At 44.6% G+C, this 5,946-nt stretch overlaps 1 long non-coding RNA gene across 1 annotated transcript; it reads left to right on the forward strand.

Moving 5' to 3' along the window:
• The first annotated feature begins 1,035 nt into the window (after positions 1 to 1,035).
• Positions 1,036 to 1,736, forward strand: LOC115791521 (uncharacterized). Its single transcript, XR_004020951.1, has 3 exons — positions 1,036 to 1,052; positions 1,265 to 1,327; positions 1,634 to 1,736. It is a non-coding gene; the product is annotated as an uncharacterized LOC115791521 (long non-coding RNA).
• The last annotated feature ends 4,210 nt before the right edge of the window (positions 1,737 to 5,946 follow it).

Genomic DNA, 5,946 nt, shown 5'->3' on the forward strand with positions numbered 1-5,946 from the left:
CATCAGAGACCCTGTGACATTGAGGGAGAAAGTTGTCCATAGAAACCTCCTACTTCCAGTGAGTTTCCTCCCCTTGGGAGGTGAATACGAACTGGAGTCAAGCTGTTCTTCAGTAGCTGGTAGTGGACAATGTGAGCCAGACCCTCCAGCTGATGTACAGGACAGTGAGACAAAGACAATTCACTGGCTCATGCGACTAGACCAAACAAGTGAAGGGGACTCTGAAGCCAGTCTAACTGGGTGTTCTCTTGATGTAGCCATGAGTGTCTCAACCCCAGAGATTGAGGCGACTGTTGTTCCACAGGCTGTGTGTGAACCATTGGTTGAACAGGTCCCCTCATCGGACCACACTGTTGAATGCGTTGAGCTCCAGAGTACCCCCTTGCAGCCCTCAGCAGGGGATGCTCATCAGGTCCTTTCACCTGAGCACAAGACTGACACACAACTAGCTGTACAGACTGAGGACCACGTAGTTTGTACACAGCCACCAGCTCTTTGCACTAGATCAGGGAGACCTGTAAAACCCCCAGCACGTCTCATTTTTTAAATCAATGAGCAAAATGTTGATGACTCAGTTTCAACTGTTGATTCCTTGTTTTCTTTTGTAAGAACTATGTTTGTGGGATAACTTGATAATTGTTCTGAGAAATTGTGCAGTAATGTTATCCTTGAGCATTTTTTTTGAGTATCTTCTGCCTTAGAGCAATGTTCACATACTGAGAGGTGTATATGGCATCTTTCATGTCTGAGTTGGCGAGAGAATTGGCCACACTCTTGCTTAACTTGTTCCTCGTGGAAAGTTTCTAACTGACTTGGACTTGTGCTCTTGCTGCTATACAGTTAACCTTGTGTGAGTTCAATTTTTTTGTGTTTTTCTTATCTGATAGGCCCCATTTTAGCAGAATTTAAGGGGGGTGTATGTAACATAGTTAAAATGGTTCGTGCTAAATCCTGCTAAAATGCACCATCTGCTGGTCAAAAGTTATACTGCATTCACCCTTAGGAGCAAGGCATTGTGGGTAATCCTCAGAGTCGCGAGGATCACTCATGAGGTAACATGTCTCTGCGATGTCTGACAAAGAAATATGATTGTCATGCTTATGGAGTATGTTTATGGTTTTCACTTGTGTATATTATTGAACTATGTTTACTGTAGGTCACGATCGTTCTGTTGTTCTGTCGTTATGGTCGTGCCTTAGAAGAATCTAGTTGTGTGAAAACGTGGGAAATTCCCGCGCAGTAACGCTATCGCTCCTCCTTGCAGAAGGAGCGCTTGTTTTGCTGACCAGAGACACCTTACCTCTGTGCTCATTTTGTGAAACTGCAGGTATGTTTTATCAAATAGCATTTTATCATTGTAGCAGATGGTTAATACTCCACTTTACTGAGTTTTATATATTCAGTTTTATATAAAAAAAGAGTTCATTTATTTTTGCATTGTTAAGTTATAAACTCTAAGAAAATGGCATCCAGTAAATAAAATGTCAGTTTATTTTATTTTCAGAACATTTACTTAATTGCTTTCTTTTTTTGAGAGGTTCGTTCCACTGAATTGATTGTAAGAGAAAAATATCCACTATACGGTCACTGTAATCTCCAATGTTTTTATTATTTTATTGTGGGTAATCCTCAGAGTCGCGAGGATCACTCATGAGAAGGAGCGCTTGTTTTGCTGACCAGAGACACCTTACCTCTGTGCTCATTTTGTGAAACTGCAGATGCAGATGGAGAATTAAAAACAACTGATGCCACAGCCTGAGCAGCTCTCGTGATTTATTCCTACACTCAGAGAGGACACCAGATACACATAGGTCACAAATGCACATATTAAACAAATATGTAGGACCGCTTTTTTGCATTTGCGCAATATTTCTAAAATTAGAAACATCCTTTCTCAGAGTGATGCTGAAAAGCTAATTCATGCATTTATTACTTCTAGGTTGGACTATTGTAATTCATTATTATCAGGCTGTCCTAAAAGCTCCCTGAAAAGCCTTCAGCTGATCCAAAATGCTGCAGCTAGAGTACTGACAGGGACTAGAAAGAGAGAGCAGATTTCTCCCATATTGGCTTCTCTTCATTGGCTCCCTGTTAAATCTAGAATAGAATTTAAAATCCTTCTCCTCACCTACAAGGTCTTGAATAATCAGGCACCATCTTATCTCAAAGACCTCAAAGCAAAGTGCTCTATTGGGGTGATATGGTACTCCTTATCACTCCAACAGAGCACTTCGCTCTCAGACTGCTGGCTTACTTGTGGTTCCTAGGATACTTAAGAGTAGAATGGGAGGCAGAGCCTTCAGCTTTCAGGCCCCTCTTCTGTGGAACCAGCTCCCAGCTTGGATTCAGGAGACAGACACCCTCTCTATTTTTAAGATTAGGCTTAAAACTTTCCTTTTTGATCAAGCTTATAGTTAGGGCTGGATCAGGTGACCCTGAACCCTCCCTTAGTTATGCTGCTATAGGCCTAGGCTGCTGGGGGGGTTCCCATAATGAAAAGTTTCTTTTCATTCACCTTATTTACTTTGTTTATACTCCACTCTGCATTTAATCATTAATTATTATTAATCTGTGTCTCTCTTCCACAGCATGTCTGTTGTCCCCCCCCCCCCCCTCAGCAGATGACTGCCTCTCCCTGAGCCTGGTTCTGCTGGAGGTTTCTTCCCATTAAAAAAGGAGTTTTTCCTTTCCACTGTCACCAAGTGCTGCTCATAGGGGGTCGTTTTGACTGTTGGGTTTTTTCTGTATTATTGTAGGGTCTTTACCCACAATACAAAGCACCTTGAGGCGACTGTTTGTTGTGATTTGGCGCTATATAAATAAAATTGAATTGAATTGAATATATATACACACACACACACCCATAATATGCACACACAGGAATTACAAGAAATACACACATATAACAATTTGCACAGTCCTTTGTGATATTATTTGGGATGTTCTGAGACAGAGTTCAGTGCTTTCATGGTGTTCAGACAGAAGATTTTCTGTAGCCTGGAAATGTGTCTTTATTGCTCTGTAGCTCCTTCCAGAGAGCAACAGTGTGAAAAGGTGGGGGCTCTCAAATATGCTGATTTGCAGAAGTCAGAATGTGAAATCTCAGCTACTGGCTTAAACAACAGAGGTTTTCATTCGACAGCATAAATAGTATATGAGGACAGGCCTGATGGTCTGGTCTCTAAGCCCATAGATAAGAGAGGTCAGACACCTGGGGAGGATAATAAAGCAAATATAAAATACACTCTGGACCCACAAAAATACTGTCCTTGCTACAGTTCTTGAAAGAGCTCTGATCAGAGGATTATAAATATTAGCAGACAGACTGAGGATCAGTTGTATCACATTCAGCAGCAGAGTGTTACAAGCTTTTCTGGCTAAACTTTTGTCTGTGGAGACTGACCTGGCTGCTACTATCACACCAACATAAGAAAAAATGACTGCCACACCAGCAGATACAAACAGACAACATGTGTAGATTGTGTCATATTGTTCAGACTTTGACCCCAGGATTATACCCACATTAGAACAATCGTTGATCATCCCTAGGTTTTCCACATTTTTTGATAAAACTTCAAAAAACACCAAAAGTCGAGTCACATTGTTTAGTGAACTGACAGCCCAGATCACAATGATAACAGCCCCTGTGTTTCTGAGGGTGACAATGGTAGCATGCCTCAGTGGGTAACACACAGCAATGTATCTCTCCAGAGGCATCACGACAAGTGTGAGAGGGGTGATTCTGCCTGTAAGATTTACCAACAAGATTAAAATAGCACATACAGGAAGGGGTAATTGTACTTGAAAAGCCGTTACCAGGAAAATAACTTGAGTCTGTGCCAGCTGTGCAGTGTCTGAAAACAGAAGGTTATATAGAAGCACATAGCGACATGTCTCACGAAACACTGGTTTACTCCTCATTGTGAACAACATGATTCCATTAATGAAGAGAAACACACAGGTTGGAAGTGTAGACAGACCAGAAATAATTATTGTCCTCAATAACCCCTGATTCTGCAGTTCAACAGTAACATTAGTATCAGTCTGAGATACAGTCGACATTGTCACTGAAACACAAAGAAGACGACAATTAATTCAGTTAGTAGTCCTACACTATAAAAATACTATCAGCTATCAGACCATAAAATACACATCAGCTATGGAGACAGCAGCTTACAGTGGGTGCTCGTTCCTCAGCAGGCAGAGCTGATCTGCAGGGTCTGTTTGACCTTGCATAGAATTTATGAGCTCTGTTCTCACAGCCTGTTCACATGATAACACCAGCCAACAAATCACAAATGAGTGATGAAATCTCTCTTCCACTACAACCAGTTATGATGATACTTTATTGATCCCACAATGGGGAAATTACAGTTAACAGAACACCCATCCAAGAAGATGCTGGGTCTTCAGTGGATGTGGGTACTACTGTGGGGCTGACTCAAACTCCCTCCTCAGCTAACAGTTCTGATAAGATGTAGAGTTCATCAGCAGCTAGGTCAGGGAGATCAGTCCAACACAGGTCAGAAGAAGACAGGACAGCTGGGGGGTACAGTATCTGTTTACAAACATCCAGGAGACAATTTGATAAGCAGCAGTCCAAGAATGCCAGGGAGCCAAATTCCTGATTCTACGACTTCTTTTGGGTACAGACTGTACTCATTAATTTGTTGACAGCCTTCAGTCTTACTGGCACCTCTCTGTGGCGAAAAAATCCAATTCATCCGAATCTTCTTGGTTCGTTCCTTCGCCGTGTAGAAACAGATACATACATCTCCAAGATCTTAACCCTCCAAATCAGCTGCAGATATACAGACTCTGAGTTTGAGTCTGTACCTTCCTGCATTCCCGTCATAAGCAGCCTTACCAAGGCCAGACAGCTGCCTAGACTTCCTGAATTACAACGACAAGCCAGGTATCTCCAGGTCCAATTCAGAGAAACCATCCATCCATCCATCCATCCATTTTCTTCCGCTTATCCGGAGCCGGGTCGCGGGGGCAGGAGCCTAAGCAGAGAAGCCCAGGCTTCCCTCTCCCCAGCCACCTCCTCTAGCTCATCCGGGGGGACCCCAAGACGTTCCCAGGCCAGCCGAGAGATATAATCTCTCCAGCGTGTCCTGGGTCTGCCGCGGGGCCTCCTCCCGCTGGGACATGCCCGGAACACCTCACCCAAGAGGCGGCCAGGAGGCATCCTAATCAGATGCCCGAGCCACCTCAACTGGCTCCTTTCGATGTGGAGGAGCAGCGGCTCTACTCTGAGCCCCTCCCGGATAGCTGCACTCCTCACCCTATCTCTAAGGGAGAGACCAGCCACCCTTCGAAGGAAACTCATTTCTGCCGCTTGTATTCGCGATCTTATTCTTTAGGTCACTACCCAAAGCTCGTGACCATAGGTGAGAGTAGGAACGTAGATCGACCAGGAAATCGAGAGCTTCACTTTTACACTAAGCTCCCTCTTCACTACGACAGACCGGTGCAGCATCCGCATTACTGCAGAAGCACCCCCGGTCCGTCTGTCGATCTCCCGCTCCCTTCTCCCGTCACTCGTGAACAAGACCCCAAGATACTTGAACTCCTCCACTTGGGGCAAGAACTCGTTCCTGAGCCGGAGAGGGTACTCCACCCTTTTCCGGCTGAGGACCATGGCCTCAGACTTAGAGGTGCTGATTCTCATGCCGGCCGCTTCACACTTGGCTGCGAACCGTTCCACTGCGAGCTGGAGGCCACCCCCTGATGAAGCCAACAGGACCGCATCATCTGCAAAGAGCAGAGATGAGACTCTGAGGCCACCGAGGAAGAAGCCTTCCGCCACCTGGCTACGCCTAGAAATTCTGTCCATAAAAGTTATGAACAGAATCGGTGACAAAGGGCAGCGCTGGCGGAGTCCAACACCCACAGGAAACGAATCCGACTTATTACCAGCTATACGGACCAAGCTCTCACTGC

Source organism: Archocentrus centrarchus, chromosome 14 (assembly GCF_007364275.1).
Source record: "Archocentrus centrarchus isolate MPI-CPG fArcCen1 chromosome 14, fArcCen1, whole genome shotgun sequence".
NCBI lineage: Eukaryota > Metazoa > Chordata > Actinopteri > Cichliformes > Cichlidae > Archocentrus > Archocentrus centrarchus.